The sequence below is a fragment of the Pongo pygmaeus genome, chromosome 15 (genome assembly GCF_028885625.2).
Source record: "Pongo pygmaeus isolate AG05252 chromosome 15, NHGRI_mPonPyg2-v2.0_pri, whole genome shotgun sequence".
Taxonomy (NCBI): Eukaryota; Metazoa; Chordata; class Mammalia; order Primates; family Hominidae; genus Pongo; species Pongo pygmaeus.
In genome coordinates this window covers 31,388,278-31,414,527 of record NC_072388.2, presented here as the reverse complement: position 1 = coordinate 31,414,527, position 26,250 = coordinate 31,388,278, and the positions used below count along the sequence as shown (strand labels likewise).

Sequence of the window (26,250 nt, the reverse complement as noted above, 5' to 3'; positions counted from 1 at the left end):
AACTGTGTTTATAACACAATTCTCCATTCCACGGATGCTTTAATAGTGCTTATTTCTCACTGGCATGACCAATCATTGAGGACAATTGATCTTTTAATAAATCTTTAAAGAGAAATCATTGCAAGTTCGGCTGTCCAGGAGAAAAGTCCTATAAATCAGCCTAAGATAACAATGTTAGTTTGCCGTCCAGGGCATTCCATTTTGCTATCACCAAAATAACCCAAAATATACAAGTGTGCCCCAAGGATTGTCATACAAAGTGGTTCAACACAAATTGATTCATGGACACCCAGAGCTGTGAAGAAGTGGTTCCTTTTGGCTGAGACTAGATAGCAAATGCTGTCCAGTTCTGGTGAATAAAGAGGAGAGACAAGTTGCATCAGTTCACTGATCCTGGACAGCAGCAATGCTTGATCCAGTTTAAATTATGAATGCAAAATAATTAAGCCAGGTCTAAATGTTTGGAGAGATCATCTTCAACATGCAGAAACTGTGCAAATGGTGGGGAAGCCTAATGATGATTCTTTCCCACTTGACGACATAGGAAAAGTCTCTATTTACACAAAATAACCTCTTTGCAGCATGTGGGAACCACTCCTACAGCAATGCAAGGTGGCAAGCTAAAATTAGAATTGGAACAGCTCTTCCTGTTTGGCAGCTAATCACTCACACACACTTTAGTACTTGAGAATAAGCTGGGAAAAAAAAAAGTTGGTCTCTTTTCCTCTCTCTTAAACCAGATAGATATTTCAATTCTTATGTCTACACAGACTGTTCTAGATTTTTATTGTCAAGTTTCTGAAATGAGAGAAGTGATTTCTCATCTACCATTTGCAGAGTATGTTCCAAGGAACACTAGTCCTTGGTGCAATGATTTAAGATAATAGAGCTCTAGTCTACCGCCATACCACCCTGAAGAAGCCCAATATCATCTGATAATAGAGCTCTATGGACAAACGTTATTATGGGGAAATACTATACAGCAAGGCTTCCCTCATCATTTCACATCGTACATCAGCTTATTACTGATGTACATTGCTGGTAAAGAACTTGGCTAGTTTTATTTAGCCTTGTGTTTACCAAATCACCTAACCTATTTCCCAAATAACACTTATTAACAAACGGCCTCTGGAAAACACTTCAGGAAATAGTATTTAGACAGCAAAAGCAAGTGAAAAAGAAAGAACAACATTCTCTTTGTCAAGCAGCTTTTAACTAAAAATCAGAGTAAAATGTAAACAGAAGTGTGGAAAGACTGCAAAACCTGTAGATGGGCTCCCTACTTGTGGTCTCTTCTTTCAGCTCTTACATGCTTTCCTGTGATGTCACTCACACTTCATGCAACAATGCCCTCTGGCATCTCCTGCCCATGTTAGATAGAATGTAACCAGGCGATGCCCAGGTTTTGCCTCAAACTTTCTGTTCATGCAGCTCTCTCATCTCAAATGTTTTATTTCAATGCCCCAAAACATCTGAGGTGAACTCAGGTTTCATTTTTTTCTAGAGACTTTCTCCAACTTTAACTGATTTCATGCTTCTCTGAACTTGGCTATTCTTATTAGTGATAATGGTCACTGTGGCACTTAACTACACACTTACTTGCCTGTCTACTACTATTTATTTATCAACTATTTTACATATTTGGGTCTTACTTTATTCCCCTAAAAAAATCAGATTGGGGCCGGGCGCGGTGGCTCACGCCTGTAATCCCAGCACTCTGGGAGGCTGAGGCGGGCGGATCACGAGGTCAGGAGATCGAGACCATCCTGGCTAACACGGTGAAACCCCATCTCTACTAAAAATACAAAATTAGCTGGGCGTGGTGGTGTGCACCTGTGATCCCAGCTACTCGGGAGGCTGAGGCAGGAGAATCACTTGAACTTGGGAGGCGGAGGTTGCAGTGAGCTGAGATGATGCCATTGTGCTCCAGCCTGGGCGACAGAGCAAGACTCTGTCTCAAAACAAAAAAAAAAAAGGAAAAAGAAAAAGTACTATTCAAGTGAACCTTGAAAATATATGTATACATGAGGTATCTGTATGAAAGACAGAGAGAGAGAAAGAGAGAGTTCTACACGGAGGAGGAAAGATGGTAATAAAAGGAAGGCATCTTCTGTATAAACAGCTATTTCTCCCTTCAATGAAAAATGGTACTGAAAATAACCCCAAAATGGACACAGAAGAAAGCCATCCGAAGCATCTCGGAGTATGATTTGTCTGAACATGCATGCACAATTATTAGCACAGGCAAATTAGGGTTTGAGACTCAGGGAAGGCAGCTATTACCAGCAAAACAGCAGTTATGCATTTACTTTGGGGAATGTAATTCCAGATATCTCATATAATTCACTGAAAACATTAGTGATTCTCAATTATTTTCTGATATTAAATCTATTTAACTCTGTAAAATAAATTCTTATTCTAAAATAATTTCATTTTCTAAAACTTTACTGGTTTAAGCAACATAAGAAATGTGAAACTGCACACCTGTGTCAGCAAGAAACTGTCTACCCCTATTTCTATGTGAATTCTGCCAGGAAGGAAGCAATACTGAGAATAGTTTGCTCTCCAAGAATTTCTTCTACCCAATCTTAAATATGAATAGACTTAATATTACATCAATTGTGTTACTCTAAGGTTATTTCATTCAAAGAGAAAAATGCTCTACTTAAAAATCTAACTCTTCAATCTCTTTCTTAACTGATACCTGACTTTCTACTGTTTTTGGAAATCTGTGGTTCACATGCAGGTTTTTTTGTTTTTCTTTTTTTTGGTTTTGGTTTTGTAAGACATTAATGTACACATTACCAAACAATTCTAATTGATTCATTGCTCTGACATTACCATAGATGGTAATGTAGACACCTCTCCAGGGGAGGAATCTTCTCAATATTTTGGAAGCCAATTTAAATGCATTCTCCAAACCCAGAATAAAGAAGAGAATTGGAGCTTCTTCCATTTTATTTCTAAGCCCAGAATCAAACCAGAAATACTTGCATATTACGAAGGAAAATGTGTTCAATTAACTCTATCCTTGGGTCTGTGAAACAAATACCCATCTAATATATCCCTGATTGTCCGCAGTTCCATCAGGCAAGTAATAGAACTATATTTATTTTCTTTTTCTTTTTTTTATTTTTATGTTTATTTATTTTTATTTTTTTTTGGAAACAGTCTTGCTCTGTTGCCCAGGCTGGAGTGCAGTGGTGCGATCTCAGCTTACTGCAGCCTCCACTTCCCGGGTTCAGGTGATTCTCCTGCCTCAGCCTCTGGAGTAGCTGGGACTATAGGCATGCGCCACCACGCCCACCTAATTTTTCGTATTTTTAGTAGAGACAGGGTTTCATCATGTTGCCCAGGCTGGTCTCGAACTCCTGAGCTCAGGCAATCAGCCTCCCAAAATGCGAGGATTACAGGCGTGAGCCACTGCACCCGGTCATATATGTATTTTCAATGAGAATTCTGGCAGGGAAAATAAAAAATCTATTTCATATAAATTGAAGCCAAAAGGGGCAAAAAAAAAAAAAAAAAAACCCTTACTGCAATGTTTTGAGCAAAGCAACACTGACTCACTTTAAAACACTATTTAAGGTACTAGAAACTGTAATTAAATCAAGTCTTGAAAGTGCTAAGCAGAAGAAAAGTGTTAATTAGTAAATTAGTAAAAATACCATTTTTAGAGTGCAAAAGCTTTCTTTTACACTTTCAAACATTTACAAAAAACAATTTCTTGATAAGGTGCAATTTGGAGTATTTATGGAAGCTTGATTTTATGCTTTGTTAAAAGAAATTCACAGAACCTTTCATCCAGTGAGTTCACTGCTCTGTCAAATACATTCCTCCTCCAACAAAGTAGAATATAAAATAGAATATAAGGCATTACAGAGAAAATTTAAACACAGGAAACAGGAAAGAGCATTCCTGGAGAGAGCAAGTACTGGCAATACAGTCAGCTGACAGGAACTAATAATTTCCAAAAGGAAATCAAGTTATCCACATAGCTCACTCCCACATCTCCTTCACAACTATGCTCATTGTCACCCTTTCAGCAAGGCCTCTTCTGACCACCCCATTTTGAATTGCAAACCTGACCCCACCTCTAGGTCTTCCTAGCCCACTTTCCTGTTTATTGTTATCTCTGTAGTACTTACCACCTTTTTATGTATTCTATAATTGACCGATTTGTTTAGTGCCTGCTACCTCCACAGGACAGTAAACACCACAAGGGCCCATACCTTTGCCTGTTTTACCCACTGTTGTATCCCCACGGTGCCTAGAATGTTGCCTGGTACCTGGTAGATGCTCAATAAATCTTTATACAAATGAATAAGCCTCATCAAGCCTCACAAAGTCCTGGATATTTTTCTACTTTTCCTTTGTAATGGATTCAGAAAAACTTTTTGTAGAATAAAAATATCACACATCAAAAATAGTTCTTGTAAAGTTATAGACATTAAAAAAATAAATATTCTGTCATATATATTCAGCTGAAAATACTTTTTTGTAGTAACACATTGCTTTGGATTAATCAGATAAAGATGAAAGTCAAGAATTTTGCCAACAGTGTTTCTTGCTAACATTACTCAGTTATGCCTTTCAGCTCAATATACTGTATATGAAGGATATCTTGTTAAAACAACTGTTGGAGGCAAGTCATGTCCTATCAGCTACACTCTATACCCTATGAGAACTCAAATGGCCCAAAGTCTATGTTAATATAATCTTGCTGCTCCGTTGAGCTAAGGCAAAAATCACAGTTTTTCAGTGACATGTAAGCTTTCATATAAGTACCACATTATCTATATGTCTTCCAGAAATGAAGGAAAGCTGTTCTAAGGATTATGCTGAATCAATTTAGGAAGGTAAATATCGTTAACAAATACCATAAAATAACCTAATAAATGATTCCAATCTCTATTTATCAACTAACAAGAAGTCTATACTCTTCTTTATGTAATTGGTAACATGGTATCTACGGGAAAATAAAATGCCCCTGCCCAAGGGCTCTAGGTGGCTTTTCAGCAAAAAGCTCTTTACTTCCTAACACAGAATTTCCCATGCAACATGTTAAGCAATTCCACAACCCTCCTGTCCTTCTTCTTTGGGGTGTGAGGTCTTGTTTTTCCTTATCAACCTTTGTTTATTATAAATTTGTCTGATCATAAAAAATAAAGACCCGTGTTTTCAGGTTTTGTGAGAGGGCTGAGGGAAAGGTCAAGATAGAAATACAAGACGGGTTTTTTTCTTAATACTACTTCAAGCCTGGTGATAAATAATGATGTAAAATATAAAAACAGACACATAGAATTGAGAATGATCTAAAAACTGTTTAATTTTTTAATATATTCCAATCTCCAATCCTACCAATGAACAAAATATGAAACCAAATCTTAAAATGTTAGAACTTAAACTACATATTCTTATGGACTCAGAAAATACAGTTTACTGAAGATTTCCTAAATTTTAACATTATTTATGAAAATTCATTATATGACTATCTTCCTAAACAAATATTTTAAAGAAGTTAAATTACGATTTTAAGTTCTCCCTCTTTTGCCAGCTCAATGGCCTAATACGAAGCATACAGGACGCAGTTTTCTAAGCGTTTCTGTTGACTAATAGAAGCTGCTATAAAATGTGTTCTAGCACCTTGCAGATAACTGCCAGCCAGGCCAACAACACTGCTAATCTCAAGAGAATCAAGTACTAGTTATGCTTTGGTAATATCAGCTTTATGAGTTAAGATAAGAGAGAAAAGGCAGCATATGTAGGACTTACTTTATAAACAAACATCATGAAGAACTTTAATGGTATAATAATAGATGTGAAATGAAAAATAAAATATAAATTGCAAAAATAACTGAAACGTTTTTAAATGATGCAAGCTAAGATACTTAACACATTGCTAATAATAGAATCAGCTTACATTTCAGAATACTCATGCTCATATTATTTAAATTCACCTAACATGACAAAAAATATAGAGGGACCCTAAGAAAATCCTGTTAACCAAGATATTTTTCAGAAATCAAACATTATTTGTAACAATAAGTATAGTAAGTGTGAACCTCACTTGTAAGACCTTAAATTGTTTAAGTCAGAGTTCCTACAAAAACTGGGTTGATGCTGAGATTCTGGTGTTACAATATTCAACATACTCTTATGATTTAAAAGATAAAAATCTACTTTCTATACAATGGAACACCTTTCAAGAAGAGCTTATATACTGAAGCAGAAAATATAGTATTTCAATTACAAGTTCTAAGGAAATGATGACTAAAATAGGATTTATTTTTCTTCCTCTGTATCATCTAATGGAGGTAGAAATCAGGTTAATAAGAGTGTGAATCTTGTAGTTCATAATGAACAGTTCAGAAAAATGTTATGAAACACCTCTTCTCAATATGGTAGCTACCAGAAAATGCATACTAATCACAGAAGTTGGTTCTGCTTTTAGCAAACACATTTACATAGCTATTCCCATGTATGGATCTGCCTTTAAGAAACGAATGTATTGGCCAAGCGCAGTGGCTCACACCTGTAATCCCAGCACATTGGGAGGCGAAGGTGGGCAGATCACCTGAGATAGGGAGTTCGACATCAGCCTGGCCAACATGGTGAAATCCCGTCTCTACTAAAAATACAAAAATTAGCTGGACATGGTGGCACGCACCTGTAGTCCCAGCTACTCAAGAGGCTGAGGCAGGAGAATTGCTTGAACCTGGGAGGCGGAGGTTGTAGTGAGCCAAGATCATGCCACTGCCCTCCAGCCTGGGTGACAGAGCAAGACTCCGTCTCAAAAAAAGAAAGAAAGAATGTGTTATTCCTGCAACATCACCCACAACATGCATGTGTCATGTCTGATTGGTACCTTAAGGCACAGGCAGCATTCACTAACAAATACAAAGTTGAAAGTCATCTGTTTGATATCACTATCTTATGTTATATATACCTATCCTATAACATTAACATGTATTTGTTTCCTATATAGTAGGACATGAATTAAATGTTGGCCATTTCTTATAATAACTCATCTGCAGAAACATTTCTGGCTGCCTATTCAAGCCCAACAATGTTCACTATCTCATAAGTTCTTCTTGGTGCTCTATCAATAAATATAATTTTAAAAAGTATTTCCTGATTGAATCCTGTTGAAGCATGTAGGTAATCACATAAACCACAGCCAGCATACTGGGACTAGAACAGTAGTCCTCAAACTTTCCAGTGAGCAAATCACTTTCACAAGTCAAGAGATGATATGATGCCTCTACCCCACCCCATGTTCATACAATAGCCCTTAAAAATAAAACAATCTATGCCTGTGCAGATAGAAAATTTATATAGTCTCCTCACTTCATGATTATCATAAAAGCCTGTAAGCTGGCCTCTCTCTCTCATCCACTCCATGCAAACACAGAGATTACAAAAATCCCACACATTCCATTATTCTTTGGCCCAAATACTTCAGGATATTGAAACTAAATAAAATGTCAAAATCAAATTCCTCTCTTCTTCTTCAAGACTCCGTATGCCTAATCCCTTTCTAGTCAATCCTGAATAGAAATTCTTGTTTCCATCTTTTGTTTGTCATGTACAGACGTGGCTTGTTCATTACCTTGTTCATTCATGGGCCAGCTTTAAGTTCTAACTTTCCAAGAAGAGATCCTCAATTCTCGACAGCCACAAATAAGTTTGCTCTCTGGACTTGTACAGAACTGAAAAACTTAGGCACTTCTTAAGGGACTTTACCTGTCCCATCTTGTATAAAAAGCACTTGCCACCCTCTATCTCCTTGCCCTGATTTAATTTACTGTATACTATAGAGCTCTAAGCCTTTCTAAGTCCACATGTATCTGCATAACGTCTGCTCCCCTCAATTGAATATAAACTCTATGCTATAGGAACTGGAACTTAGTAGGCATTCACTAAATATTTATTAAATCAATAAATTATATGTCTCATTGCCCCACTGGCATGCAACTTCTTTGAGACTGAGGATGCCTACACTTTCCCAAAAGGAAACAACAAATATTTCCTTGATAAATGAGTGTTTGTTCCTGAACTAAACCAAATGACTTTCAAAATGACCACATCCTCCCTCAACATATTCCATTTTCCCCAACTAAAACACGACCAATTTGCCCAGTGATTAAAATGGAATATTAAAACCCAGCAGTGATGGCATCACCATCATTTAAATAATGCCTGCCTAACTCATTCTATTTTCTGTTAGGGTACAAACATAATAAAGTAAAAAATTCTTTTTAAGTTGTGGCAATTATTAGGCAACTTTAAAAATTATATGTATGTATATTTTTCTTATAAATAAAATACCAAAAATATGGGTCACAAGTCTACATGAAAGAACACTATGTACCAAGGTTACTGTCCCAGATAAAGAGAGACTAGATGTTGAATTCATTACCTATAATTTCAAGGAAACCAAAGGCCTAAAAGTGCCAGCTCTGCTAGACACCAGGCTATGTGGGCAGGTTCCCACACAGCCCTGCCAGTTCCACCCTGACCCACAGCATCCCCTGCTATTTCGCTTCTAAACAAAGATTTATGTCAAATTATGTTCTAGTTTTGTGATGTAGCAAAATATCCATTCAGGGTTATGATGGGACCACCTAACACATGTTCACTTGGAATCTAATCCAAATTAGATCCTGGGTTCCCTAGGGAAAGAGGCAAGGACAGTAGCCCATGCTGTTCTTTAACTGGCAAACGCTTTCAGTGTATTTCTATTGTAAAGAAAAATTCACCTTTGTTAAATTACATTTTCATGTTTATGTTTTTCATGTTCATATTATAGGTTGATCTAAATTTCAAAATATAATACAGTGATTTCTAATACACTGCTCTGTGATAATACTAGAACAACTGAAGCTATTTTCTAAATGAAATTTTAAATCATGTCCTTTTCCTGAGGCAGTGTGGTTCCCATAAATTAGTCTAGAATATTATTATTACAAGAAAGAATATTGCTATTTGCCACTGTTATTTAAAAGCAAAGTTGACATTTTTTTTTTTTTTTTTTTTTTTTTTTTTTTTTTCTTTTTTTTTATTATTATTATTATTATTATTATTATTATTATACTTTAGGCTCTATGGTACATGTGCGCAACGTGCAGGTAAGTTACATATGTATACATGTGCCATGCTGGTGCGCTGCACCCACCAACTCGTCATCTAGCATTAGGTATATCTCCCAATGCTATCCCTCCCCCCTCCCCCCACCCCACAACAGTCCCCGAAGTGTGATGTTCCCCTTCCTGTGTCCATGTGTTCTCATTGTTCAATTCTCACCTATGAGTGAGAATATGCGGTGTTTGGTTTTTTGTTCTTGCGATAGTTTACTGAGAATGATGATTTCCAATTTCATCCATGTCCCTACGAAGGACGTGAACTCATCATTTTTTATGGCTGCATAGTATTCCATGGTGTATATGTGCCACATTTTCTTAATCCAGTCTATCATTGTTGGACATTTGGGTTGGTTCCAAGTCTTTGCTATTGTGAATAATGCCGCAATAAACATACGTGTGCATGTGTCTTTATAGCAGCATGATTTATAGTCCTTTGGGTATATACCCAGTAATGGGATGGCTGGGTCAAATGGAATTTCTAGTTCTAGATCCCTGAGGAATCGCCACACTGACTTCCACAAGGGTTGAACTAGTTTACAGTCCCACCAACAGTGTAAAAGTGTTCCTATTTCTCCACATCCTCTCCAGCACCTGTTGTTTCCTGACTTTTTAATGATTGCCATTCTAACTGGTGTGAGATGGTATCTCATTGTGGTTTTGATTTGCATTTCTCTGATGGCCAGTGATGGTGAGCATTTTTTCATGTGTTTTTTGGCTGCATAAATGTCTTCTTTTGAGAAGTGTCTGTTCATGTCCTTTGCCCACTTTTTGATGGGGTTGTTTGTTTTTTTCTTGTAAATTTGTTGGAGTTCATTGTAGATTCTGGATATTAGCCCTTTGTCAGATGAGTAGGTTGCGAAAATTTTCTCCCATTTTGTAGGTTGCCTGTTCACTCTGATGGTAGTTTCCTTTGCTGTGCAGAAGCTCTTTAGTTTAATTAGATCCCATTTGTCAATTTTGGCTTTTGTTGCCATTGCTTTTGGAGTTTTAGACATGAAGTCCTTGCCCATGCCTATGTTAATTCAAGATGGATTAAAGACTTAAATGTTAGACATTTTTAAAAACACAGAATCTGGCCAGTCGCAGTGGCTCACGCCTGTAATCCCAGCACTTTGGGAGGCCGAGGCAGGCGGATCACCTGAGATCAGGAGTTTGAGACCAGACTGTCCAACATGGTGAAACCCCATCTCTACTAAAAATACAAAAATTAGCTGGGCGTGGTGGTGCACATCTGTAATCTTGGCTACTGGGGAGGCTGAGTCAAGAGAATTGCTTGAACCTGGGAGGCGGAGGTTGCAGTGAGCTGAGGTTGCACCAATGCACTCTAGCCTGGGTGACGGAGCAAGACTCCATCTCAAAAAGAAAAGAAAAGAAAAAAAACACAGAATCTCTTCTTCAGAAATTTGATGGAAACATGTCATTTACAGCTCTAACTAGCATGACTACTTTGTATTTTTTCATTTGAATAATTTTCCAGAATAAAATTATTATTTTTTATTGTGGGGCTGTTACCACTTTGACTAGGTTGTATAAATTTAACACTTAAGTGATACATAAAATTAAGACTCCATCCAGCACACTGGATATAGATTTTGTCACTTTTGTGGTTCGTATATGCTAAACAGTAAATGTTGCAATTATATATTTAAAGTGCCATAAAATGCTTACCTTTTTACCCACTGCTCTAGAATATGGGTAGGAAGGATGTAGATTAGCTTTGTTTTAATAATCTTAATGATTAGTTGTTTTATGATTTTAATTATTGAACATAATTATCTGAATATTATTTCTATAGCTCGGTATGATTAAAAGTCTCAATTAAAAGATTTACTTAAAACCTTTGGCTTATGAAAACGTTTTGGAATTGCCTACTTGACTACTGAATTAAGTTTCTCCTAGAAATGCATAAGCAGCCTAATCATGTTTTATCTGTGCCTTTTTATGACCATGTAAGTGTTATTTAGAAATATTTGAGAACAGAAAGCTGTTCTTTTCCATGCAACCTCATTTATGCCTTTTAACAAGTTCCATGCATATTATTTGATGGTTCCTCAAAAATATTAATCATGATGATAATAGTATTGTTCCTAATGATGATAAACCATTAACTTATCATGAGGTTCAATGAATCACTTGACAAATCAGGTATGGACCAACCTCCTGGGTAAATGTGTCATGGGGGTAAGTTGTACCCATAGGTAGCGTAGAACAAACCTAGGAAAACTGATAGAGGCTAAAATTACTTATTTTCAGTACATACTAATAAGACCAAAAATTTATCCTCACCCTGCCACACATCTCTAAGTTCCTTATTAGAAAACGGTTTCTGAACCTGGATAAAAAGGTAAAAGCACCCAGTGTTAAACACTTCAAAAAGTAATTATAAACACGCTTTAATATATTTATACCTATATCGCACAAAGTCCCTTAAGCATTCTTTGTGCCTTACCATCTTAAATATTTTGCATTAATATTGTGCTAAACAGTCAGCATTTTGTTCACCGTATAGTTGTAACTAGTCCAGCAGTACATGAATACAGGCCCATGTGCAGAACAAAGAATGCAATCTCAGCTTTCAAACCAGCAGCTTGGTGCTCTGACCCCTATGCCATGTGCTATGATCATGAGTGATGGTGCTGTTCTGACTGTATGCTACTTTCAAATAATGATCCACAAAGTTAATCAAAAGGGCTTCCCTGTTCAATATTTACCTGTTACTCATTGACAGCCACTGTCTGCACTGCCATCTAGGACATATAGGATGGGATCAGTAATACTGAGCTCAAACAGAACCTTAGTGCCTCACAGAAGTACCAGGCACAATGAAAGCAGAATTAAGCTGCTCTTCAAACTACCTCTGACACTAAAGATGTCCACATGAGTTCCACAGTAGCAATGCACTGCTCTTTCCTGGATTTGGAGGCCATATAGTTGCTGATAATAAGAGGGATGAAAAAAACAACAACTACATGAAAGAAAAAAAAAAGAAGGGAGATATTAGGTAGCAAAATATAAACATGGAGGAGAAAAATAGTAATTTCCTGTATTTGGTCAAAAAAATAATATTCCCTCCTTGATGTGATCTCCTTGCTTTTATGTACTAGGAGTCATATCTATCCTGAAAATTATTTTTCTCATTTTAATACACATTCAACATTTTAAGCTAAAAAATAATAAGAAAACATTGATCTTTTTATGTGTTAGAGATTTAAACGCTGTTTGCCAGTCTGTCAATCAAAATGTGCCCAGAAGGGTTACTGACCAGCTTCCATGTCCACCTTCAAAAAGAGGCAGGTAATCAGACTAATCACAATGCAATTCTCTGTCATTTTTAAACTATCAACTAGAGAGCAAGGCTTACTATGAGACCTTATTATTCACATTCATTAACCAGGTAACTTGACAGGTTTTGAACATGGGTAGTTACAGGGGTGAAAAGTCACTCTAAATGTTAAATCCTCTTTTAGCTATTTTTTCCACAGCACTAACTTTTTTGAGTTAGTATTTGAGTACTTAGTATGCACTTCCAGGGGAAGCATTTTTCTAAGCATTTTACATGTATTAGTCCATTTAATCCCTATGGAAAATCCTAAGAGAAAATCCTATGAGATACTATCATCGGCATTTCACAAATGAGAAAGGTGGGAAACAGGGAGCTTAAGTAACTTGTTCAAGATCACCCAGCAAATAAGTAATGGAACTAGGGTTTGAATACATCCGTCTCCATCATAGCCTGCACACTTACCCACCACACTGACATTCTCCTATTGCATTCCGCACTGCTCAGATGCAAGGCAATCATTGGCCTTTAACGAGTACCTTTTTAAAAGTTTGTGTACTGAATAAACGAATAAATATCTCTAAGGAACTTGCAATGTTATTGAGAAGATATTATCCATACATACACACAGCCTCTTACCATTTAACTTTTATAAGTTTTTGTCATGCTTCATCTCTAAGTTTATGAGGGAAAGGTACTTACTTGCATACATGTGATTGAGTGCCACCACATGCAATACAAAGTCAATGATACATTAGTATTTAATCTTGGATTCAATATTGACTTTTCTCTCTTCTTTATCCACTTCGTCTTGGTACAAATCACACCTTGATTATGCTGATAGCCTCTGAGCTAAGTCCCCTGCTTCCACCCTCAGCCCTCTGAAGCATATGCTCAGCCAGTAACTAGACTGATACTAAAATCAGTTAGGTCTCATTTCTCCTCAATTCATAATCCTCCCAAGACTCTGTTTCGAGTGGAACGAAAGCCAAAGCCCTTCCCTGGCCTGCCAGCATCCCGTGTGCTGTTACCTCCCTGTCTCCTGCTACTGTCCTCCTTGCTCATTCAGCCCCCAACACACTGGCCTCCCTGGTGTGCTTTGAACACATTAGGAACTCTTCAGCGCCTTTGTAGTGGTTGTTCATTCTACCTGGAATATTTTCCCCTGGCTATGTGAATGCCTAACTCCCTCACTTCCTTACAGTCATTGTTCAAATGTCATCTTGCTTTTAATGGTCACCATCTATTATAACCACAATGACTCACTTCTACCCCAGGACTCCTAAATCCCTCTTAACCTTCTGTATTTTTGTTCCACTGCACTGACTGCCATGTAACAGACTATATGATTTCCTTCATTTTTAACATCTGCTGTTTACTGGCTGTTTCTAACGCCATCCAACTTTGAGAATCATCCAACTTTGAGAACAAAGACTATGGCCTTTGTCCACTGATATATACCAATCAATAGTTCCTGGTTATAGAAGGTGCTCAATTAATGTGTTAAGAGAAGAGAGAAGCCACTGTGGATAAAACAAGGTTAGAAAAACTTTACAAAGGAGCAAGCGAACGCAGGGACTTAGTGCATGTGTTGTGCCTAACAAGAATGAATGGAAATGTTTCATGGACAGAGCACAGAACGCATGCTGAGAAATGTCTGGTGTTATAGGGAGGCTGAAAGGCAGAATGGAGCTACACTGGTAAGTTTTAAACACTAAGCTAAGATTACAGACAGCTTGACGTGAGATGGAGCAGTCAGTGATTTTGAGCAGGAAAATATGTTAGAAACAGTATTTCAATCTGGTAACTATTTATGAAGCAGCCCAGAAAGGAAAATCTTTGCATTCCCTAGCATGGTGCTTTGCATAGAGCAGGACTCAAGTATTTATCTGAACCAAACTGAGTAAGACAGAAGATAAGAACACTAGTTAGGAGACTGCAACAATCTAGGCTGAAATAATAGCTTGAATTAAGGGGATGTGAAAAGAAGGGAAGTTTTAAAAGAAAATATGCTACTAAAAGAATATTTGAGACGAGAGAGGCAGAATAAAAGATAATGTCAAGAATGAGACTGAATTACTATATCAATGAAGATAAAGCAAAAGAAGTGCAAGGTAGGAGAGGATCTTTCTGGGGAAGACGCCAAGTTCTGTTTTGGAGGAATGGTGGCACTGTCCTGGAGAAGGCCCTAAACTGGGAGATGAGAGAGGTCTTAATCTGCGGGCCAGCCATGTTACACCTGAGCTGTGTGAAATACTTCGAATCACTTAACCTCTGTAATACGGGGGCTTGTTTTTGTTTTTCTCCATGTAAAACAGAGACAAAACACAGTTCACTAGGTTGCTTTGAGGATTAATTGGGAATGCTCATGGGAGTGCTTACAAGCTTGTTGGTCATTACATGTGGAGATTGTTGTGAGGTGAAACAATGCAAAGGTCAAGTAGTTTGAAAATAGAAAACCAGTGTTTGGAAAGAGGGTTTAAGATTAAAAGTTGACATTCATCCATTTCTATGCGGTAACCACAGTGTAAGGACAGATGAAATCCCCAAGGGGGAGACCTAATTGTCCCATGCTGGAGAGTACACAGCTTTACACTCACAGGACACTGGATGTATGTTCTTTAAATGACTGATGTTCAAATATGGCAAACCTTGATTTTTCTATGGGCATGGCTTCAAGTTCCTTAGGGTCTTCTTCTTTTGCAGAAATAGATTTCAACAGACCATCCTCAAATAGAGGATGGATGTTTTTCTAAGGTAAAGTGTCATCCTGCTCCAAGGGACCCTGTCATCCAGTTGAAAAGGGAAGAACTGCTGGGCCACACAGACCGGAGAGGGTCTCCAATAGTTAGTTACCAGATTGCACCTCATTAGCTGTGTGAACTGAGCAATGTGCCTGACCTCTCTGAGCTTCCACTGTCTTGAGTGCAAACTCAGAATAATATTGTCTATTTCAAACATGGTTGCTCGGGTCAATTACAATAATGCTTGAAGACCACAGCACCCCATATTTGGAGCATGTTCTTTCCTTTTCTCCGGATTTCAGCCGTATCAATTACTGCAGCCTATGCAGTCTATGCATTACTGCATATAGAAAACCAGCCAACACAGAAGTAGGAATGGGGCCCCTGAAAGGTAACTTCACCGTCATGAGTTAATGCTTCTGTTGTCCCAGAAGGATCAACTTAGCCTCACAATAAAAGGCCCTGGCATCAAAGAATGTTTCCTTTTGGCAGGAGAATAAATGTGGCTATAGTCATTCTCCTGTCTCTATTTCAGAGTCTTGCATTCTCAGGACACTCTGTACCACACCAAACATTTATGTCCTGCAAATTTCTCCTGAACAGACCCAATAAAGGTATTTGTGGTACAAGTGAACCAAACTTGCCACCAGACCCTTGTAAAAACATACTCTACTTAAAATCCGCTGGCCCATAATTTTAGTTTTCTAGTCTTCTCTTCCCTGAGGCATTTCCCAAGTACCATGATAAATTAAAAAATAAAAAACACAACATTCTTTATTACTACCAGTATCATATAAATTGTTACTACCTCTGGGCAAGCAGCATTCAGAAAAGAGGGTAAACAATCTTGCTATCAGATGAATGTATCGATCATGAATTTTACAAGAGTTCAGGAATGCCCTCGACCTTCCATCCTCATCTCCGCTGGATGTTTCTCCAAACCTGTCCTTTTAAAAGGGTGGTGCCATGAATACCATTGTTTTCACTGATAGCAATTCAAGACTTAGAACACCTGATGAATTTCTCCAGGGGATGAGAAGCGGAGCTGCTGCTTCTCATTTTCTGCTTGCGAGCCATCAGGCAGTTAAGGGAGTCTCTGGAAAAGCACGCTGCTTCCCTTGAAGTGAGCAAGGATCTCCCCTACAATTACTTAAAATGCGTTCTTCACCAAGACATCCAGATGGTGCCTCAAGCACACAGGACAGGAGGCTTTGTGCCCGACCAAGCCATGCTCATTCAATTTTACTCCTAAAACAGTTTTTCAAGTGGAGTTGAAGAGAGGAAGCAAAGAGAAGAATCATCGAAAAGACTGTATACCTTCCAGTGTCAAGGCCAAGGCATGCAGTTGGCTGTGATTCACCGTAAGCACCCCTGACAGGCAATAGTCAGGAAAATGATGCTGTTATGAAAGCTTATGATGGTTGAAATGCAAGTAATGAGAATTGCTAGTAAGAGAAATAGGCCTCTTCTCATTGGTAACACATGAGAACAAGCAAAGAGCAAGGCCCAGAGATCCTTTATAACTGGGTTGAGGGAGGGACAGGGAAATTAGGATTTAAATAAGATGTGGTGATAGTCTATTTAACCACATAAATCCCAAGCACCCAATTCCAAAGAATTCTCAAATTGATATACGAATCACAACGTCTCAAATTTGCCAATGAAAAAATAACCCAACAATGCTTCCGTTACGTGCTGGTCACTAAACCAAAATCCTCGAAGGACCTAGCCCTCTCTCTGCTTTAAGAACTGGACCTAAACGTCTCAATGCTAAACACAGTAAATAAAATTATTTTTAAGCAACCTAGAGGATAATGCAGCAGACATAACATGTGACAGGATGAGTTTGGAAAGCAACCAGAAAACTCCATCTAATCGCTTAACTTTTCATACGTGGATGTATCTGACCTAAAAAAGCCATATGTTTCTTTAACCCACCACACCCTTCTCACCACACCTTTCTCACCACTAGCTTCAATCTATAACTGCAAAACTATTTCCACATTTAAATGTGTAGTATGTCTAGATAAAAATAAATATTAAGGTGGTAAGGAAAAATTTTTCTGCTGAAAATCCTATCACTAATGAGTATATCACTAGTTCTCGCTTGAATTTAAATTCAAACAAATTCTTTTGAAAACGAAAGTGCTAAAAATCCTGAATTTCAATACCAACTACACCAGGAAAAATGTAAGTGTCACATCAAAAAGGAAATCTCTGTGGAACAGTTTCTCTATGGAAACTGACAATGTAGCTTCCAGCTTCCCCCAAATAATCTGCTCATATACAAATTAGAACACCTCGTCCCAGACATTTCCCAGCCGAGTCAGGTGTGGATGGATTCACAAGAAAATACCTATATACATGGATATACATCTATAAAAAGTGTGATTCATAGAAACACACACCATTGTATAGAAGACTACAAGGATAGCCACCAACGTGTTAACAGTGGTGATCTGTGGGTAGGACAATTACAAAAACATTGATGTTCTTTCTTTATGCTTACCTGTGTTTTCTAAGGGTTCCAGAATGAAAATGTACTGTACCTCTATTCAAAAAGAGCTTTTGCAAGGGAAGAGGATAAACGTCAGGAGGTAACTAATCTAGGACTACTCTCTCTCCCCACCCACCATTCACCAACTCAGAGACATGACAGTGGGCCTGGTGAAAGACATTCCAAGAATATTCCCTCAACACAAGTTGAAGGCCCACCAAAGCCTGCTCTGTGAGCTCCAAGGTAACACAAATCCAAGGCCATTTACAGAGCAGAGGACTGGGAATTCCCTAAATCAACAGAAAAACACATGGAAATAAAAGTTATGAGTAGGGTAAAGTGGAAACCATAATGTCGTTCCTTTGTTGCTGGTAGGGCAATTAAGGGAGGTATATTAATTGTTTATCTTCTCATTAAAAGAGATGTCTTGCTGCATATTTTTCTTATTGTAAAGATACTGCTTATATACCTTTTAAATAATACAGATCATAATACCATAAGTGGTTTTTTGATAATACGTATTTTGCATAAGGAAAATTATACTTTTTAAATTTCCTAAAATTATAAAATTTTCTCATGTATAAAATTAATTTCTTTTAACAGATATCCTGAATAGTCGCTAAAATTCACAATGATCTCCTTTAATGCAATACTGTACTTTGATGTGAAAATGGAATTTCTCATTTATATTACATAAAGCATAGTAATAAACAACAAGTATAACATACAATTCAGAGTGTGTTCCTTTTGGAACTTTAAGTTCTTCAACATCTTCATAATCATTACGACTTTTCTTGCTGGTGGTTGAATGCTTATTATTTCCATTTTGCAGATAATAATTCCACGAGGTTAACAGTTCTATAGTAAGTTAGATGAGCAACAAGGTAGTACTCATTTAGTGTATCTTTACTATATGCCAAGCACCATGATTAGTGTTTTTATGGTTTAGACCTTAGGTTCTGAAGTCAGATAGCCTGAGGTCTAATGCAGAGGTCAGCAAACTTCTATAAATGGCCAGATTATAAATATTTGCAGCTTTGTGGGCCATATGGCCTCTGTCACTACTATCAACTATGCTCTTGTAGTAGGAATGGAGTCACAGACAATACCTAAATGAATAGTTACGGATTTTTTCCAATAAAATTTTATTTACAAAAATGGAGGGGGATGGGGTAGATTTGGCTAATGGGCCCTAATACAGTGATACTAATCCTAATTCCACCACAAATGAATGGGTATGGCCTTGTTCCAATAAAACTTTACAAAAACTGGGGGGCTGGGGGTAGATGTGGCTAGTGGATCATAATTTGGTGATACTAATCTTAATTCCACCACATCCTGCCTTCTTAACCTTGAGTTAGTTCTGTCAGCTCTGTAAGCTTCTGTTACCTTACCTGTAAAATGCGGTAATAATCATACCTAAGGCATAAGTTTATTGTAAGGATTTTTTTTAATGTATGTTAAGCCATTAGCCCAGTGCCTGACATTGGCATCTGGTAACAGATCAGTAATGTTAATTATTATCACCATCCTAATCATCACATTCATCCTCAAAACAAACTCTGAGGTATTGTTTCGCCCCTACTTTTAGAGATGAGCAAACAGAAGCTTAAAGTTAAGCAACTTAGTCACTGTCCCACATATAACAGATAATTGTGGGTCTAGGATCAAAGCCAGATCCATTTCCAAGAGATTTAACCACCGCTAGCAATGACTAAACCTTACTGCATGGACTTAATTGTTTAAAATAGCTTGCTCATAGTCAAAGAACAAAGCATAATTATTACACTCTAATGCATAAATTAAGTCCAAAGATTCACTAAAGACACATTTATAAACTCAATACACAGAAGAAGCTGTTCATAAGGTAAGGAGAATTTACTAAAACCATAGTTTAAGTTTGCTGTAGTATTTTTAAAGTCTGGACACAAGCACATTAGTATCAGTGACTTTCTGAAACCACCTGTTAGCGATTTTTGAAAGCCACTGTTCAACAGCGTGCCTACAGAAGGCTCATTGTGGCACTACAACTCTCACCTTGACCTTTACTTTCGTTCTCAAGTTTCTAGAGGTCACATGCACACTGCAGGTGTGTCACCAACCAATTATTTTTAAAAATCCAGGTAGTCACTTCTCTCATAATGAAAATATACACTCTGGTGAAACCAATTAATATTCTTTCATTCTAAATCATGCTGCCTGCACCTATCCATTTTTACTCTCTGGCATTCGTTTATCTTGAATTACAAGTGGTCTGTGAGGAGAAAGGCAGACGTGGGCACCTCAAGCCAGGAAAAGCAATGAGTTTGCAGACAGATCCTGAACCGGATTTCACATTGGGAGAGTCCTTCAAGATATTTATCAATAAAAAACAACTTTAAACTAACAAACAGCACAATTTCACATTCCTTCTTGCAAAAGCAAGTTAAAACAGTTGTGAAACAAGAGGAGGGGAAGCTATGGGACACTCCCACAGCAGCCTCAGGCCTAATCCACCTCCAGGGTAACTCTTCTCGAAGATGCAGTCTTTGTCACACTCCTGAAAACTCCTGCGAGGGCTCTCTCAGGATGGCAGTCCTCTGGGATCTGAGGCCTCTGCTCTCCCTTCCTCTCCAGCCTCACCTCCTGTCACAGTTCCCCAGCCCTCCACTTCTGCCTGTGCCCTTTGCAATTTGCCACACCAGAAATGCCTTTTAGCCCAAACCATTGCCTCAGGTTCCCTCCCAAGCTCAGATAGCTCCTCCTCCACCATGAAGACCTTGGGCTCCCTGCACTATTAAAAATGGCCCCTCCGTAGTGCCGCTTCCATAGTTGACACTTATTTCTCTTGAGGCACCGCTCAGGCAGAATGCCAATTACTTATTGATATCTCAGTCTTCTAGGCTTCTAGAGAGCAGAGGTTTTCTTAGTTACCTCTGAATAAGTCAGTTACTGTAGAACAGTTCGTGTAGAAAAGCACCTGACCCGTGGGTGATGATTAAAATATATTTGTTAAATGAATGAATAAATTCGCTCACTTCCAGGCTAGTCTAGAATAAGCCCTAAATAATACACTTTCATGCCATCCACATTACCAACATATGCTACTTTGAGTCATTTATAGGCAAAAGCATTGGTGTGATGCTAAAATTAACTGGGAGAAACCACCAGAAACCATGCTGAGGTCTGAAAGGCATGATGTGGAAATTAGAATTCATTTGGATATCGAAAGGCTTGAAGCAGTTCTTGCTACAAAGTTCAATGTCTGTTTAACATGTTTAACATTAGAGCTCTTTATGAAGGTCATTTTATATTTCTAACTCTTTTCTCAATTCTTTGTTATTTACTGATCCTAACACAACTGGCAAAGTTCTATTGTGCGGGTAAGGGGAAGATGACTGTATAATAGCAATCAGTCAATCAGGTTAAACAACCAGCAAAAGAATTCACTCCTGCTGCTGGAGCCTCCGTGACCTTTCCCTTTTATTCAGCATAGGTGACCATCATCCCCCCAGCAGAGTCCCTGACAAGGCGCCTGTCTTGTTCGCCTTAATTGGGATAACACGTGAAAGTGGTTAGCACTCTGTCTTGTACAAAAGAGCTGATAAAGACTGGCACGTTCCCTCCTTCTTCACTCATTCTCCTCTTCTCTTCCCTGGAACTTGTTAATTCCTTCCCTCTTTTGGGTGTGAATCCAAATCCATGCTTCTTGGCCAAGGCCAGCCTTAACACTATATACTGAGTAGAGTACCCACATTCTGGATTTGTATTTTCAGGGAAGAAAGAAACTTTCCTCTAGCCTCAGATGAATTTATCCAAGCCCTGTCACAGTGTCTGAAATTATTCTATTGGAAAAAACTACCCATTTTCTTGAATTTGTTCACCTGGTGTTGCTTATGAAAAGGCAAATCGTCCTGAGAACAGTAACACCGTCAGTTAACAACACCTGATCTGCAATGAGGGATACAGACAATCACTACTCTGTGCCAATGAGGCACAGCTTTGAAACACTAACCAGGTATCCAGATGGAATGAATTTCACAAAGGAGAAAAAGGGGCTTGGAAAAGGATGGGGTTCCAAAGGATGGAAAAGACAGCTAAACAAAGACAAACTTTACAGTTTTGCCAATGGCCTCTTCTGCTTTCAATGACAACTGTCTAAATCCATTACAAACACCTTCTCAATCAGGGATTCTCAATCTTGGTTACACTTGGAGTCTAGGAATCCTGGATTAAACCTCGTTGTTTAAAATAGGTACTGCCATGCCTATTAAAATGGCATAGCAAGTGCTCAATAAACAGTCATTGAAGCTGCCATCTCAGACTCACTCCATCTTTTCTAAATACTGGTGAACGGATTGTTCTTGACTTTAAGGACACCCCAATCTTCCTCAAATCCCTCTATGGCAGTGTCCAACTGTATGGCTGAATTGCAACTTAAGTTTTGAAGCTATAAACACCTAGCTCAGTTGACTCTTTCCTACTTATCTTTCCTCACTACCTAATATTCTTCTTAATATAGGTGGTGTCCTTTGAACTTACTACTACTATTCCATTTCATGTCTATGAATATTTTATTTCCTCTGACTTACCCAATATTTTCTTTCAAGTTCAGGCCAGGAATCCAGTACTTTTAGAGGCTGAGGTGGGAGGATGGCTTGAGCCCAGGAGTTCGAGACTAGCCTGGGTAACAGAGTAAGACCTTGTCCTCTACTAAAAACAAAACAAAACAAAACAAAAAAGCCAGACATGGGGGCATGCACCTGTAGTCTTAACTACTCGGGAGCTTGAGCCCAGGAGTTCGAGGCTGCAGTGAGCTATGATTGCACCACCGCCTAGGCAACAGAGCAAGACCCTGTCTTTAAAAAAAAAAACAATAAACATAAAGTTCAAAGTTATGGTTATTATGGAGGGGATGTCTTTTCTCCTATTTTAGGCTATGCTACTTTTACTTTTGTGTTTGAAAATATTTTTATAAGATCGACAACTGTTTTAATTTGAAAAGAACTTTTGCATCTTCCGATGAAATCCACTACTTTACAGATGTGTTTGCTAAAACACAGAGACATTATTGTAAACTATAAAAGGCGACTAAAAAGGAAAGGAGGGATCTGAGGCCCAAAATTTGTAATACTTAGCAAGATAACTGCCTAACTTAAAATGATACAATTTGTAAAATATTTACAATATGATGTGTATTTTTTAAAACACTATATACCTACCCTTTACCAAAGAACCTGATCTCACCAATTAAACTTGAAATTTTAAATTGAAAGTATAATAAGTATTTAACAGAAGTTAGAGTAACTATTACTATTATTTGGAACTAATTATAGACCTTTTAAAATAATCACAGGTTTTATATCCCTGCTTGTTTTAAACTTTCATTATTGAAACAATTGTCTAATCATTTAAATAATTACCAATAAAATCTAAATGCAACATAGAAAATAATGTTTTTAAATATGTAATTCACAATAATTATAAAACCATAGAATTATAGTTGGAACAAATATGAGCAATGACATGTTGGTACATGTTTAACAATCACTTGGGGCTTACAGAGCACCAGAATTGCAATATTTTCCAATTTCCATGGTGCAAATACTTTCTGCAACTTCAAGTTACTAACGTGAGGCCAGAAATAACAAAGTGAGAAAGAGGTGCATACAATTGACTTTCACAAACCCATCCAAGTTGGCTCTAGCACATCCCTGAATATGAGAGACCAAACAGTGTAGCCTCTTCATTCCTGAACCCTTTTCATAAGACTGACCATTTCTTTCTTTATAATCCAGTGTACCCTGAACACAAAGTGACAACACCTGTATATTATTCTGTTTATACATTTACCTACTCAACTCTATTACAGTGGCTTCCATTCTTTTTGGATATGAAACACAGTAGAAACACATATTACCTCATGATCTATCCAGTAAACACATATGTGCAGTTACATGTACACATACACAAATATGAAACTAAAAAGGGAGCCTCACAAAATAAGACACATTCTTACTAAAACGCAATACAATAAAATTTTCTGTTCTCTTCCATTTCATTTTTAAAATTAGGATCTTGATCCACTAAACTGGATACATATCCAACTGTTTGAATAGTAACCAAGAGTTAGAAAAACGTTGCTGTAATAGACTATAAGCTCATTGAAGATAGGATGATATGTCATTTGTCTGTATCTATTCCTATATCTACTAGTAATTATTGAGGCCCAAAGAGGTTAAGTAACTTGCCCAAAGATGCACCTGCTTTCATGGATAACAATCCCTCCAGGCAAGTGATAATTCACAACACAGAATCAGGAAATTTATGGTTTGACACTGAAAGCTAGAGGATCTTCCAAAACAGCTACTCCTTCACCACAAATTGATGTAGAAATGTTTTTAAAATTGTACTGACTCCATCACTGATAAATGTGTAGCCCTTTACCCACTGCAGCCCTGTGACCCGGACTGTTTGCCTACATCTCCCTACTCTTGACAATATTCACCCAACAAGAGTGTGGAAAAACTACCCATGTTTTTTACAATACTATCCATGTTTTTTTTAACAATACATTTCAATCTTCTAGGGAAAGTAGCTATATAAATGCTGATGAGTAATAAATATATAGAATAAACATACTCCTTATATAATATATATTAACACCAGCTTTCTAATAAACAGAAGCCAAAAACTTAATTGGAGAAAATAGAAAGATAAAATTGGAATCCCCGGCCTTTTCTCTTCAGTGTGCTTGTGTACCACATGCTTTTTTATAGGTGCTATTAAATGTACACTATAGTTTCAAGACAATTCAGATAAGCATTTTCACTAAAATACACAACACCATTAATCATCTCAGTGACAGTGCTCCAATTTAACATCTTGGGGATTTCCTCCCCTTCTTCATCATTTATTTGCCAATATTTCCTTGTTATGAATATCCCCCTAGTGACTTTCCCTGGCAGTCACAGCTGTGCTGCCTACTGTGTCTACCTTGACTACAAATAACACCGATTCTTTAAAAAGCAAGCCCTTGAGATGATCCCTACAGCTAGAAGGGAAGCCTTACTATGCGCCAAATTCCTGGTGGCCCCATCCGGGCTCCTAATTGACAAATCTCAGCCTCTAAGCCAATAGTAATTTCAGACACGTGAAACTGGCTTAATTATAAATAAACAACAGTTGATTGTTGATATGCACTTATTTGAATGCTCAGTAATCAAACGCTGCTTTAATTTGGTCCTTAAAGGACCCCCTTCTTATACAACAAAAGGATTCTTCAAAGTATACAACAAAGCCACAAAATCACTAACAAATTACAGAAACCTGGCCACCAAGAGCCATAATAAATGACTCACAGATAACAAAGAATTTTTAAAAATGATAATCAGTAACAATTCTGCATTATAATTATACCAGTTCTGATAAAAATAGTAACACTATCTAGACAGTGAAATATCAAGAAATAAAGCCAGAGATAACTACCTGTATATAGTAAAGATATAGTGATACAGTCACCTAAACCATGCTAGGTAGGGAACAGTCCCAGCTCTATCCAGTATCCGCTTTGTGTCTATTTCAGAGAGCAGCCTTCACAGCCACCAGAATTTCTGATCTTTTAAAAAATGGAAACCATGAAAGAAAGTGCTCTACAACCAGTTGGAGGAGTAAATGAAAGTAGGACTCACCAGCTTGCATTCACAAAGGATTTTTAAGGAAAAAAATGGTATTCTTGTTCAATAGTCACGCTACTACAAAAGAAGTTAAGAGTATGAAGACAAAAACACAACAAAGTATATTTGCAAAGTATATCCAGAAAACATAATGCCTTCAGTGGAATTATGTTTATATTACTTTACATTTTCTATAGGAGAATTTAATTAAAGGTTAATGTTGCTTCAATCAATATTCCATAACTTTTCTGGAAAGCATAAATTTCATCTGTTTTGGGAAGATTCCAATTGGATTACTGTTTTTGAAAAAAACTTTCTTCACAGCAAAAGCAATACAAGTCAAACTATGATATATTAAAATGCCATTTCCTCCCAGAGCAGAGTGTTTACTTCAGTGATAGTAACAACACCTCGTTACCCAAAGTGCAGATTCTGTTAAGTAATGGACAAAGCAAATGGCAGCAAAGACAGAGGACTCAACTTCAATTTAACTGTCCTGTAAGGTACATAGTAATTAGCTGCAAAGCTCTGAAATCTTAGCTAGCATGTTAAGTCTGCTACATGACAGTATAATTTGACTTCTTAAAGGATTATGCAAATTACAACTCATCATTCCATTACAGGATTGAAAAAAACTGACAGCTAATTTATACATAACACACCTTTCAAATCCCTAAGATGCGTAGCACCTGTGCAATGTATTTTGCCGAGATTTTCTTGCATACAAGTACTTGTTTATTGCAATAAAAAGAAGCTTACCTAAGAGCTTTAATATAGTCGTTAAAAAAAACTTTTAGACCACAATTTCAAAAAAATAAACATTTTTTTCTGTCTTGATCTCAGAGGCAAATTGTTTTGGTTGTTTTTATTTGTTTTGTTGGTTTGTTTTCTTTGGTTTTTTTCCTCCCCCACTAAATTAGATTAAAAG

General features: G+C 37.5%; 1 protein-coding gene across 14 annotated transcripts in view; it reads right to left on the bottom strand.

The window, feature by feature from the left end:
- The window catches only part of NPAS3 (neuronal PAS domain protein 3), an 871,353-nt gene that overhangs the window by 723,893 nt on the left and 121,210 nt on the right, over positions 1–26,250 (bottom strand). The gene's annotated exons all lie outside the window — the stretch shown is intronic.